This window comes from Gouania willdenowi, chromosome 10 (genome assembly GCF_900634775.1).
Source record: "Gouania willdenowi chromosome 10, fGouWil2.1, whole genome shotgun sequence".
NCBI classification, from domain to species: Eukaryota; Metazoa; Chordata; class Actinopteri; order Blenniiformes; family Gobiesocidae; genus Gouania; species Gouania willdenowi.
In genome coordinates this window covers 41,770,605-41,785,608 of record NC_041053.1, presented here as the reverse complement: position 1 = coordinate 41,785,608, position 15,004 = coordinate 41,770,605, and the positions used below count along the sequence as shown (strand labels likewise).

The following is a 15,004-nucleotide window of genomic DNA, read 5'->3' as shown; positions in this document are numbered from 1 at the left end:
CCGTCGACCTCTAAACACGTGCTGAACCGAGAGGCCGACGGAGGGGGCGGGGCCTCCTCCTCCTCTTCATCATTATCTCGCGCTACGCCAACTCAAGTTTACAAGCTGCTCTCATGAATATTCACCAGCATCTCTGAGAAATCAATAGAGCAGAACAAAACTTTATCATATCAAAGAGTGGGAGATTACTGAGTGGGCAAGAGCTCACCTCCCCCTCCCCCTCTAACGTTCAACACCAGGACGCTCAGACCTCATGACCCCCAGCGTCAGAGGGGAGCTGCTCTTTTCTGGGGAGGGAAGATAAACCCGGATGATCCGTGCTGATAAATGCGTCTGTGCACAGAGCCTCTCGTTCTCTAATCTCTGCAATTTTCCACGGCTGATGAAATTATAATGAGGAGCAGACGTAATGGGAGAGATTACAGTGAGCACAATCAGTCAGATTGATCGGACAGTGACCCTGGAGAGGAGCAAGACCACTACACTCAGGGCTTTTATTTTGAAAAAAGTAAAAAACAAAACAACTATAAATAAAAGATAAAGCAGCAAAAACACACGTTTGGGGCATGCAAGTCTCCATCACTAACAACGATTCCATACGCATCTCGATACACTACCAGCGATACGATACATTGAATCCCCTGGCGATACGATTCGCCCCTGTTCACGATTCAATACAATGCAATTTTGTACGATGCGATTCAAAATGATGCAAAGAAAATATACCAAAATTTTAAATAGTAAATAAGTAGCTGTGATTCAGTATTGTAGTAGAGGCAGATGATTTGTTGTATGGCTTATAATAATAATAATAATAATAATAATAATAATAATAATATATATATATATATATATTTTTATGTGATATTTATTGCCTAAAGCGTGCAGACTGAGGCTGATATAACCTTTATATCCGTGTGTGTCTCCAGGATCTCTGTTGTGAAGTTGTTCTCAGAGCACACAGGGGGGCAGACGTCACCTGCTCAGTAGCAGATTCCACAGTGTTTAAATGAGCTTCTTTAAATCCAGTTTTCACACATTTACAAAGCTCTTCTTTGTTTTGCTCCACCTCAGATTTGAAGATGCCAGTTTTTATCTTGGGAAAATGTCTTTTCTTGTTTGACCTCAGTGGGTGGGGCCTCTGAAACAGAAGGGCGTAACATGTAATGACGATCAAATTCAATGCCAATGTTTGATAAATCACTCGTTGATCCCGTCGTACGACACAATTTACACGTTTTTACACAAGGTTCATTGTGATCGCAACTATTAATGCAAATTCAGCCAATCACCACAAATTCTGCGCAGTCCTGCAATTCTGTCCAATAACCGCAAATTTCCACAATTTTAGCCAACCTTAAAGATTTTGGTCGATTCGGCGTCACAACGTGGTTGAAGTCGTCTGCTTTGTGTTAGCAACATCAACTTCTGAAGCCGGCAGCCACCATCAACCCCCGAGAGACGGGAACCACCATTTAGTCTGATTACAGACTGTGTCATAACTGCAAACTTTCGAGGCAAATAGCGTCAACCGTTTCTCACGAACGCAAGTGTTTAATGATCTCCTGCTGATCTAGAAATAACCTCATTAAACCTATACTATTGTAAATGATCTTAAAACAGTAGCAGTGGCCAATGTAATTGGTGCTTGCACCCCCTGGTGGTATCTCCACGTACACATTTACATTTACTCCATTGCTGAACCTTTAAAATGTGATGAAATAATCCATATCTTGTTAAATTATTGTGAATCTGAGCTCTTTTCCGTATTGTTATGAAATAATTCAAAGGCAATCAGGTTTTTTGGAAAATTGACCAGTTTAGGCAAAGTTATAGAAAATAATAAATCCTCAAAATGACGCAACTATTGCCGCAGTTTTTTGAAAAAGCTGGCACAAAACCAGGCATTTTAGGACACAACAATCACAGAAATTGGCCGTGAAATCCTGGAGGGACTGAAAAGTGAGGGCCAATGTGTCACAGAGACAGACTCTGACGTAATATGAGGCAATTATAACGGACTTCACCCTCTGACACACACAGAACCCTCACCCTCATGTTTAGGGACATTGTTATTATTTATCTTTGTTCTATTACTAATACTGATGTGTGAGTACAGCCACAGACTCAAGTGGATCTTTGAGACGCTTCATGAATATATCGACCACATCAGGTGTCTGCAGAGATGTCAGGAGGATGAGGAGCAGGTGAAGGCTCTTCCTCCTGTGGGACGAAACTCCCCTTCACCTCCACCCCTCAGAGACTCACCCTGACCCCCGGGGGACCCTAGCCCCGTAACGCTCCGATAGGCTCCGCTAAGCCTGTCAGGAACTCCCACCGTCCTCTGTGGACACGCCCTCCCCAGGGATGGACAGAATCCACAACAGGAGACCCCCCCCATCTCGTCAAAGGGAAATGTTTGGAGACGTGAACGTCAGCCAAAGTTTTCCTTCTCCAAACCTAACTCACACGTGTTGACCTTAAATCACACGTTTATCAGCCAATCATCATCTGTTTACAGTAATCCATTCCCATTGGTCCAAATCATCAGAGTCACTGGAACAAGTCATGGTGTCTGATGCGCAAAATGACACTGAAAACATAATAATAAAAAAATACAACAGAAACCAAAAAACTACAACAAAAGACAAGAAAATGACTTATTTAGCTGAAAGACATGAAACATTAACAAAAACAGACCAAGTAATACAAAAAGATACAAAATCACACCAAAGAAGACAACAGAACAAGAAGAAGACACAAAACAACATAAAAACTATTTTAATAAAGGGACAATAGTCACAATACACCACCAAAAGACACAAAACAACATTCAAAAAGCACAATACAAAACATCCCTAAAAGACAAAATGACACCAAAATGATGATACAAAAAAGACACAAAACAAGGAAAAACAAAAAAAAGAAACAAGACAACAATGAAAGACAAAACAATACAAAGAAGAGACTAACAAAGAAAAAACAGACAAAAAAGGAGAAAAAAAAGACACACAATGACATTAAAAAGACAGAAAACAGTAACAACAGAGGCAGTGCTGCCGTTGAGCAGTGACTAGTTATCAGTAGTGGTACACTGGGCTGTGTGAGGAGCAGACGTGAGGCGTCCGTCATGGCGAATGACAAAGTGTAGCTAATGAAAGCCAACAGGAGGCTGATGTCATGTGACTGATACTGGGATCACTGTCAGTGTGATTCCACTGGGAGGACTGGGATCCTGACAGATGAATTAACGCTTCCATAGAGCTACGGGTAATTGTTGCTGAGAGACGTTTGGAGTCTGATACGATGCATCAATCACAGCATGTGGCATTACACAGGAGTCACTCCTGTTTCTGAATTGAAACTGGATGATGTGTCCTCCGTATATTTAGAGCTTTTCCTCTCAGTCAGTGTGGAGGCTGTTTCATATTTTCTCCAAACGCACACATTAAGGTGCCATCTTTTTAGGAAGATGTTTTATGTGTTTCTATTTCTGTTGTTCTGTGTATTTTTGGTTATATTAATCACACATGTTTGGGTTAGCTTAGCATTTAGCAAGCAGTCACACATGTTTGGGTTAGCTTAGCATTTAGCAACCAATTCCACATGTTTGGGTTAGCTTAGCATTTAGCGACCAGTTGCACATGTTTGGGTTTGCTTAGCATTTAGCAACCAGTCACACATGTTTGGGTTAGCTTAGCATTTAGCAACCAGTCACACATGTTTGGGTTAGCTTAGCATTTAGCAACCAATTCCACATGTTTGGGTTAGCTTAGCATTTAGCAACCAGTTGCACATGTTTGGGTTTGCTTAGCATTTAGCGACCAGTCACATATGTTTGGGTTAGCTTAGCATTTAGCGACCAGTTCCACATGTTTGGGCTAGCTTAGCATTTAGCAACCAGTTCCACATGTTTGGGTTAGCTTAGCATTTAGCAACCAGTCCCACATGTTTGGGTTAGCTTAGCATGTAGCTACCAGTTCCACATGTTTGGGTTAGCTTAGCAGGTAGCGACAAGTCCCATATGTTTGGGTTACCTTAGCAGGTAGCGACCAGTCTCACATATTAAACCACTTAAATATGCGTAGCGTTGAGCTACCGCACCAGAGCAGAAAGCATCTGCTGTATGCGTCGAGCCTGCGGACCCAACAGGTACGCCTAATGTTAATGTCACATTCAATAAAGTATTGTGCCACACGCACACGGCATTTATAATAAAAATATACTTAATGAGAAAAGTGAAATAAACGAAACAATATTTATACAAAAAGTACACAAAACAATAACAGAAATGCACAAAAATATACAAAATGATTCTAAAAACACACAAAATGACTCCAAAAAACATATATAACAGAAAAATACACCAAACGACAACAAAAACAAAAAACTAAATATTTATACAAGAAATACACATAACGACAACAGAAATGCACAAAAGTACACGAAAAAAGATACAAAAATACACAAAATGACTACAAAAAACATACATTACAGAAAAATACACCTTTAGTCAACAATATAAAAATTTGTAAAAAATAAACTACAAACTAAATATTTATTCAAAAATGCTAAATAAATGCTAAATATGGACAAAGCTGCAATCATTAACATATAGATTTACTTGTGAGCGAGTTTATTGAATTTGTTGTATAAATCAATGTTTTTTGTCCCCACAGTACATCCCAGCGGTGTATGAATAGCTGTGTTTAGACGGGTTCCTCATGCACTGTGGAGGAAGCTGCAGGTCTGACCAGAGGGCTACAGTAGTGTTACACCCGTTTGACTTTTTTATTATGATAAACCTAAGGAAATAGGTTGTATATTTATTTATTATTGCCCTGGCATTGGTTTTGAAGTGTTGAAGTTTTGAAAAAGAATACTGAATAACATTTTGAGGAAAAACTGACAATTGTTTGCTCATTTTAAGAGGTCTTTCATATTTCATAACACACTATTGATAATGTAGTTGTTTACAAACACAAAAGTGTAATTTATCCAATTATTTGATTAATCAATGAAAAAATCGACAGAATACTCGTTTACAAAAATATTCGATATCTGCAGCACTAGAGATCCTCCACTGTTTTTACAAATGTGGCCAAAACCCTTTTCATTTAGCAACTTTTTGGTCAAAATAACAACTTGTGCGCTGTTTAAACAGTGCGCTGACATGTTCTGGGTGGAGTAATCACGGACTGTTTAAGACACACAAACAGTCCGTGATTTACTGTCTAACTTTAGCCACCAGAGCATGTCAGCGCACTGTTTAAGGGAGAGTAAAGCCTGATTTAAGGTTCTGCCTAAATCCCTCGCCATAGACGCACGTAGGCGTAGACTCCCTCCCTTGTAACCTTACGTGGGAGGGGGAGGGGGCAACGCCTTGACGGGTAGTCAGCTAGGGCTGTGATTGGTCAGCTCCAAACCTCAGCCCCGGTCACTGCCTTATCCAGTCACACCGCCATGTTTCAACTTTTAGCGTAGTGATAGATAATTGTTACTACAGTGGATTGAGTTATAGAGAGAACAGAGACGGACTAAAAGTACCAGTGTTTTATTATTTCCTTTCATGGCTGCAGCACGTGAAGCACTGCCAACCAGAGTCAGTCACAGACAAAAGGTGTGTGTTTACTGTTATTATCACTACTACTGCCTCGTCTCTGTACCTACAGTGTGTGTGTGTGTGTGTTTCTCATTAACAGTAAACAATGACCAACATGCTGTGGAGGCTGATAGAGGAGCAGACATGATGCTATAGTTAAATCAATCTTTACAGCGCTGTCCCGCTCCCTACTTGCCACTCCCCGGGGGCCGTAGACCCGGGTACCTCGCTGCTCTCTCTCCGCTCTACGGCGGGGTCGAGGTCTCCTCATCCCCGGCGTGACTGTTGACCGGAGCAGTCGACAGTCCGCTCAATAGACTTTTATACCGTTGTTTTATTATTTGTGTCCAACAAAACACACATGGTTAGGTACAGTAAGTCAGGAATAATCCAGAAATAAATTCCATTTTAAGATGCTTAAAAGACATAAAACATATTTGTGTGTGACTGGAAGATAAACAAGAGCTTTTTAATGCTTATTTATAACAACAACAACACAGCCACACCCCCTAACGGCAGGGTGGCCAATCACATAGTGAGGCGTTCCCTCCACGCAGAAGTAAAAGAGCCAACCTCTGATTCACGTTGACGGCATGCTCGGGCTAGGTAAAAAAAAATCGATTTAATCCATTTATCAAATTTGTAAAAAAAAAAAAATTTATTTTGCAAATTTGAGTAAAAGAAAAAAAATTAAAAAAAAAAAAATATATATATATATATATATATATATATATATATATATATATATATATATATATATATATATTTTTTTTTTTTTTTTCCCACCACAGTTTTTTCTGACTTTTCACATTCCATCCTTGTGGGTTACCATAGCATGATGTGAGCCCGCCCCCTCTTTGTTTACATTTGTTTGAGTAGGCTATGTGTGTGTCACAGGTTTTTGTTTAATGTTTTATTCACACTATGCCGAGATGCTAAGGAAAAGTTTATTAATTTTTTAATTGTAATGTTATATATTATAAAATATGTAGTTATCTGATTTCTTAATCAGAAAATTGAAGCTACTGTGAAGTAGCTGTTGCTCTTTTGCTTAAACCTGGTTAAAGGTTGAAATAGTTGAATGACAGAACCTCATTTACTTTTTATTTTGGGATTGTTCTATGCATTTTAACGCTTGAGGACAATCACAGCAATAAAGTTGCACTTTTGACAATATATCTGATTCAATTATAGACTTTTCCTGATTATATATATATATATACACATATAACATATTTTTTATTTAATTTTATTTTTACATGCGCACACATTATTTTTTCTCAATAATAATTTGTGGCACAACTCTTTAAAATACCCCAAAAGGTGAAGTTCAAAATCTAAAACAAACAAAACATAAGAAATAAATGAATAAAAAAGCCTAAATTCAAGGTTAATGTTGGACGAGACACAGGAAAGCGTTTAGACGAGCCTGCAGACACAAATAAATAACGTATAACATGAGCTAAGGGGTACATGGGGCCATCACGGGACTTGGAAAACACTGATTTAGAGCAACCAAAAGCAGCACAAGTTGTCATTTTTGACTGAAAAAGCTGCTAAAAGAGCTAGTAAATGATCTAAAAAGCTGTTAAATTATTTAAAAAGCTACTGATGTAAAAAGCTGCAAAAAAAGTTTCACTCCAATAGAAAACAATGTGATGTTTACAGGCAGTGGGGCCGTGTGACATCATCAATCACATGATTTCAAGATGGAGGAACACAGGCTCTATAACTAAAGTAGTTCTGTTTTTAGGCAATTAAATGAATATGGTGCATAATAATGTGCTTTATTAGACATAGATCTACTGATACCAACATTTAGAAGATTTTAGGACAGATTTTTAAAAACCTGTTAAAGCTGCTCTTCTTCACTGCTCCATGTCTGCATAACACGAGGACCTCTGCTTGTTCATCTCAGGTTGAACTTTGAGCTCTGTGTTATTGTAGCGTCTGTGAATGTCTCTGATAGCGTCTGAACGCTAAATGAAGGCATTAAGTGTGTCTCTGGGCTCAAACCCCGCGACTAAAAGCTAACCCGACTCTGGCTGCTAATTATCTGGCCTTCAGATGATAACTCAGAGAAGGAAAGTTGTCACGTCGCGGGAGAAAAGAGCGGCGTAGGCTCCATCCAGGAGATAATTTTGGCAGCGTTCAGGAGGAAATTAAATGTCAAGCAGCCGCCTTGGATTTGTCTTAAATGGAGCGCTAATTACACAGAGGAGCTGGAGAAACCACGCCACTGTTCTACCTGTCACTCTCCTCCATGCTTGACCCTCACTGATAAAAGAGAAGCTTCTCCTCCTTCTCGCTCAGCGCACAGGATACAAACACTTAGGGGTGGGCGGAGTCAGCACACACACACCACACACTCATTTTAGAAACACAACCTTAAAGATTTACCGTTTCAAAAATTCCTTAAACACAGAGTTGATCCATTTCTGCCTCAGTTTTGTTTTTGTTTCCTCCTATTTATTAATCTTTTTCAAATTTACACCTCACACACCATCTCAAACAACTGTATTCTATACTTTCACTTTCTCAAATATAAATGTAGTTCAAATAAAATGCAGAATAAAAATATTACTTTTTGCACTAATCCTTACTACTGTATAACTGGGGTCGCCAGAAATCTATGATTTAATGATGAAAATTGGGTCACAACATGAAAAAAACCACTGCTCTAATCCTACCAAACAGTTAATGGACTGAACTATTGTCATTATTTTCATATTTATAAAGCTACTCTGCTATACGCAGCAGAAATGCACAGAAGCAAACTGAGACCACTTAAAGTCTGTGTAAAGCAGAAATAAATGTGTGTTAGGAGTTTGTTACAACACAGAAACACGTGTCATTGACACTGAGACACATTTGAAAGATAAAAAAAATAGCTAAGTATATAAAATAAGTGTCTCAAAATCATGGAAAAACAAGTACTTCTCTCTGCTCTGAGACGCTGAGGGCGTGTCAGTTAGAGACGCTGGAACCACACCCACACGCGGGAAGGGGGCCACCTCCTTGTATTAACCCTAACCCATTGGGAGAGAGTCCAAAAATGGATAAACGAGGTGTCAGTAGAAAGGTCTGATCCAGAGTCCGAACATGTTCATCCCTCCCAGGGAGAGTCAGAACTGCGCCCACTAGATGCGAAAAACAAAATCACGGCGCTAAAAAAAGTCCTCATTTCATAAATAATATGGCACCAGCAGACGCGTTTCATTCCCCCGAATCTGAAAATGTGGTTTGTTTTCGGCTGGGGCCAAATTGCGCCACTGGACGCCGCGGAAGTTTGGAGCGCTTCAGCAGCAGGGTCGGGTTAATGCTAATGATGGCTACGTTACATAACGCAGCTAAGATTTTCATTTAATACAATATTTTTTTTGATTTTGTATTTATCTTTGTGTGATAATATCAGCGTAGAGCATTGTCACTCACATTTTCTCTATAAATGTGATTTATTTATTTAAAGTGTTAAAACACGATATTAGGCAGGACATTAAATAATGGGCGTGGCTCCTGGAGCAGCTTATACACGCCGAGTCTATCCTATAAGATCTCCAAAGAACAATCTATGCTATGCTAACTCACTACCCATTACTCACTATAGCTCTCCAGTCCACAGGGGATAGTTTTTGTAGAAGGGGGCGGGGCTAACAGTGTGTTTGCAGGTTCTCCCTCTAATGAGCTCTGAGCAGAAATCCATGTTTATCGACTGCGTGTCTCAATGTTAATCAGTGTAAATATTCCTGTTTGCATCTGAAGTTTTGAACAAACGTGGAGCGACGCACTCATTAACTAATGAGTGTTTTGATGCGCTGACCTGCAGCGTCTGCTAGAGCCTCCTCCGCCGCGTCTCGCTCTGGTAACGGATGACCCAACGCGCCGATGTCAGGACGAAGCAGCGGCTTTTAGCGAAGCTGCTCGTCTCAACGCTCAGAGAACGGAGGAGGAGAGTCATGAGAACAAGCAGCGAAGCATCATGATAACTGTGAAGGTGGAGGAAGGAGCTCATCTAAAACTAAATCACATTATCAAAATAACATTCATTTTTTCACGCACGACTGGGTTTTAACCATAAACCATTTTATCATGATTTATAGAATTATTATTGCAGCACATTAACTTAAAATGAACTCTTACTTTCATAGAGAAAAAATATTGTAGAAAAGTTATTGGATATTCTCTAGTGAGATTTATCATAAAATAAAATAAAAACAAACTAAACCTCCAGTTCTATGTCACATTTGTTGTGATGTGTAACCATCTGAAGCAGGGGTGTCAAACTCATGTTAGTTCAGGGGCCAAATACATAAAAAGTATATCAGAAACCGACAATATCCAAGCATTAAGTGACCTTAAACTTAAAATCACTTGCATTTCCTTGATATTATTACTATTATTTTATTTAGCAGAATAATATGAGGAAATTTGCAAGATATTCATTAAAAAAATAAAAATTTTCATCAGTTTGAGATTAAGAAATGACTGCCCTCATGTGATACAGTATAAACATGGGGAAATGTGTACATTTGTATCCATGTGTATTTGGAGGAGCTGAGATATGTACAACTGAATTATATTGTAATTAACACAATTAAATGTACCTGTCGTGAAAATGTATGAAACTAAAAATAATAAAAAATTTATGTGCACCTTTTTATTGAAAAAAAAAAAAAAACACATTAAAATGACTTTTAAGAATGATTCTATACTTGGGGCATAAACTATGAATTGGTCAGGGTATGACACATTTTGGTTGATAGTCACGGCCTGTGGCTTTAAATAACTGGTGCATTGTGGGAGGTAGAGGCGTAACAGGAAGTGCAGTTTTTCAGCAGCCATGTGTAGCCCCTCCCTCAGTGATAAAGGTCGTATGTTAGGAGATGATTAAATATCACCTTTCTCACCAACTTCCTGCTTCTTGTAAGCATCCCTGCACCCACTCAGCATTGCAATTAGCCTAACGGGCTAACAGAGCTATTGTTAGCAGCAGAAACGAGCCATGACTGAGTAGTTAGGTGTTGGAAGTGACAAATAAGCTTAAAAACTGTGATGAAAGCTGCGTGAAAGGATTGATTGGATGAGGATCAGCACCTGAACCAACAGGTACCGTCTCCTGATAGAGTCATTTAGACACAAGGAAATAAGAGGAAACAATGTGGTGGGGGTGTGGTTAGTGCCATGACACCCCCATAGTATCCCCTGTAAGCAGAAACATAGTAGTGCTCTGAACACGTACGTTTACAAGCTGCATTCAACCACTTTCTGAGAAGGAATTCTGTCCATAAACTTAGCCCATTAGCTTAGCTCATTAGCTTAGCTCACAGATCTCTTCCATACCACCCAATGTTGTGTGAGTGTAAACGTTTTCAGTGTGTATCCCGTACCAATATTATGGAGCCAAAGTCTGAATAACTGACTGACTTAAGTGTTATTTAGCTCAAAAAGGTTGTCATAGCAACTATTGGCTTTACACAGCGCTGGACGATGAAAACAGGGCTCGAGACTGCGACCAAAATGGTCGAATATGCAACTATTTTTTCAGTGTGAGTGAAAATTTTATCTGGTCGCATCCGTACGAGTGCGTATGGACGACCTTATTTTAGACAGAACGGCTGAGCCCCCCTCCCCCTCCTGGTGAGGAGACTTTAAAGCTAAAAGTTATTTGCTGAATTGGCAAAAATTATGATGAATGTAGTTAGAAAGTTACTCATGCTTAGTATATACTGTGTGTATATATATTGTTTATTGGAAATACATTAAACAAATTATTGTTATAGACATTTCCACTACAGATACACTTTAATAGCAGTAAAGTTATCTAAACATGAGATAAAATAGAAACAACTTGGAATTGGTTAAACTCTGAAAAATATCAAATGGCTCAGGAATGTTATTATATATATGTATTGAACTAAAGCTAGTATTTGGCATCTGAAGGATTGTAACAGACACCATGTGCTGTTGTTCTCAGAGTAAAAGCATCAGCGTGGTGGTGGTGATCCTCTGTAAACGTACAGCTGTCACTTCATATTAACGTGTAAACCAAGCCTTTGAGGTTTGTTTGTGTTAAAATGACCTGTCGCTGCAGGTCTGAGAGGAAGCAGCGTACAGATGGCTTTCCAACCTCTGACACACACACACACACACACACACACGCACACACACACACACACACACACACACACACACACTAAGCCTTTACTTCACATCAGTTTGAACACACACGCTGTTCACGGGTCACAGGGAGTGTAAACACAGAGAAAAAGCTCCTGTTTTCTCACTGATGGTGCTACAGTGTGGTTTTAACTGCTGACGAATGATTGAAAACGACCCTCTGAAGGAAAATCTGAGAATTCCTCCAATATTAGAGACATAACTCAGTGCGGCTGGCGTCAGAGCGCGGCTATAAAGCTGTAAGTAACGCACACACAGCGCCTCGGTAATCGACAATAAAGACAATAAAAACAAGTTGTGAATGGAGACGCGGAGACGCTAATATCCACGTTCCTCCTGAGCCGTGGCTGCTTGAGTTTGTAATGTAGTGAAGAGAATGGCAGTGGATGTAATGAAACCTAATGAAGCTCTGCAATCAAAGGCTGTTTCTCACACACACACACACACACACACACACACACACACACACACACACACACACACACACACACACACACACACACACACACACACACACACACACACACACACACACACACACACACACACACACACACAACAGTGACTGAATGTCTACATGTATCAAATGGATAAAATACGTGTTACGTTTTATCTGGTCATCGTTTTATCCTGTGACTGAAAATGAATGCAGAGCTTCATCTGAAGTATTGGTTCAGATTATTATGACTGCATTCAGATGTGAAAATGCTCTGGTACAAAGACAAGTTTATCTGATGGTAGGTGTATTAGTTGAACTGGTGATCAGTTTATCTGGTGACATCACACGCTGTGTGGAGGTGTAGTGTAAAAAGTGAGGATGATTCTCTGGTTGGAGGCAGGGAATCTGACGATATGATTCACGATTTGCATGTCATACAAAATATCCCAATACAAAACAATACAATGGCCCTGTCCCAATACTCACACTTACACCCTTGCGCCCCTCATTGTCACGTTCCCGATGAGGGTGCAAGTGCGTCCAATTCTCCAGAGTGGTCTTTCGCCCCGCCCCCATTCGCCCTTGATCCACACTTCGCCAAAGCCAGCATCCAAGCGGACTTCGGCGAAGCATATTACCCATAATTCTTTGCGGTATTGAGGTTTTGCACCGACGTCACTGAGTCCTGTGCCGAAAAAAATGTGCTTTTAAGTGTAAGTATTGTATATATATAATATATGTGTAAATACAATCAAGGTGATCAATGCACCGGTATTTACGGACATTCTATGCAAACTATTTCATACCTTTTATGTGCAATCATTCATATAACATCCAATTTAAACTTTACACTTGTACAATAAACTTAGGATGTATAAAAACTAAACCATAAAAACATCAAACTTACCAGATACCAGTTACCCACTCTACATTTAAAATTAAAATTATACAGCTACCTCAAATAAATGACTAATAACCAGTATACGTTTCTTTTAACATGTGTGGATCAACTCATATTAACTACTTGTTTTTCCCCCACAGCGCTGACGAAATGACCTTCAATTTTATTTGGTGTACTTTTAAATATTTCTGACCCCGTAATAAAGGCTTTTTCTATTTTTGCATATGATGAGTGCATGGACTGTTTCTTTTTTTGATGTTTAAGCTGCAGTTTTTGACTGAAATTGTACACTTTTTTGCTCCAAAGTTTCCGGTTGTGTACAATTTTCTTTTGAATATTGACATTTTCCTCATTCCTATGCTTGATGGAATGTTTACAAATCTTAAATGAAATATGCGCATTTATCTTTATTTATGGCATTTCTAATACAGCAATTGGGCATTAAAACCTAAAATCTGATTCGCCACTACCTGTAGAAACTCTATAAAATTATTTGTACAATGAGATATACAGTGAACCACTTCTTTATTGGTAACTGTAACTCAGTATGATCACCATTTAATCCAATAAAGAAAATAAACAGAATACGCATCCCTATTTAATTTATATTTTTCTCTTGAAATTGATCTAAAAATTGTCACAATATTAAAATGTCTGCATAACAAACACATTCTAATCATAAAACAGAATTTTTGCACACTTGTAACCTGCACTTCAAACAAGTGCACACTTCGTAGAGGGGCGTAGGGTGCGGTGTGGGACAGGGCCTCTGTATATCTGTATAAGTTTTTTAAAAGCACAAAAAAAAAAACAGAAAAACGTTTTCTGCACTAATAAAATATTAAACAGATTAACAAATATTTCATTGATCAATGAAAACAACACAATACACACCAACATGTTTTAAACCACAGAAAACAAATCCTCACGGTTATTGGTTAGCTTAACGCTAACGTAACATTGAAAACTCCATAGGCGGGCTAACCGTTAGCATCGCTAACGTTTTTCATTCAAACTATAAACTGTGTCAGTATACCAAAGCATGCAAGTTAAGAAGAAAACAGGGAAGAGTTTATTTACTCACATACACATGTTCCACGGAGGTCAGCGGAGACAACGTGGATGATAGAGAAAAACAACATATTTAGGTTGAGGCCGAACGTCAGTGGAGAAGAACTACGGTGTGCCCACTAGGTCAAAAAGGCTCAGCAGCGTCAATAACTGCATTGGATATGAAACGCTTTAAAAACAAAAAAGTTCATTTGTTTGTGTGTTTATTTATGTATTATTTGTTTTAACTCCTGCTTCAATTGGGGATAACAAACATTGGCAACTCGTGGCCCCCATAACAAATACACAAAATATCATAAAAAAAACACCCACAAGATGAAAAAAAACCCACAAATATATACAAAAAAACCCACAAACATAACAAAAATGTGGCTCCAAAAACACATCTATCTATAAATGCAAGATAGTGTGTGTGCGTGTGTGCGTGCGCGCGTGCGTGCGTGCGTATGGAGCGCGTATCTCCCTGACCAGTGTTGGGAGTAACCCCCAATTTCCACTGGATGTGGCTCCGCTGCGTGACGTCACCGCCGCGTCACCAGAGCTGATAGGTTTCCATTTGATTCTATGCGTTAATTTCCACCGTGTCGCTGTGGTGCGTGTCTGCTCCTTCACAGATGTGGTAGTCCGGTGTCCTCCACCAGATATACACAGGACTTCTATTTCTGATGGACACCGGAGCACGACCCATCAATCAGCACAGAGCAAATGAAGCTAAACAGGAAATTAAGCACGTACTCCGCAATAAAATATAGGGTTACTTTTCAAAATAAAACACTTCAGATTATATTTCAAGTAAATACATCACCAAAACGTC

At 39.2% G+C, this 15,004-nt stretch overlaps 1 long non-coding RNA gene across 1 annotated transcript in view; it reads right to left on the bottom strand.

Moving 5' to 3' along the window:
* LOC114471369 (uncharacterized) overlaps nt 1-14,302 on the bottom strand; it is a 50,620-nt gene extending 36,318 nt beyond the window's left edge. Inside the window, exon 1 of the long non-coding RNA XR_003674963.1 lies at nt 14,204-14,302. This is a non-coding gene — a long non-coding RNA (uncharacterized LOC114471369). The remainder of the gene's footprint in view (nt 1-14,203) is intronic.
* Between the last annotated feature and the right edge of the window lie 702 nt (nt 14,303-15,004).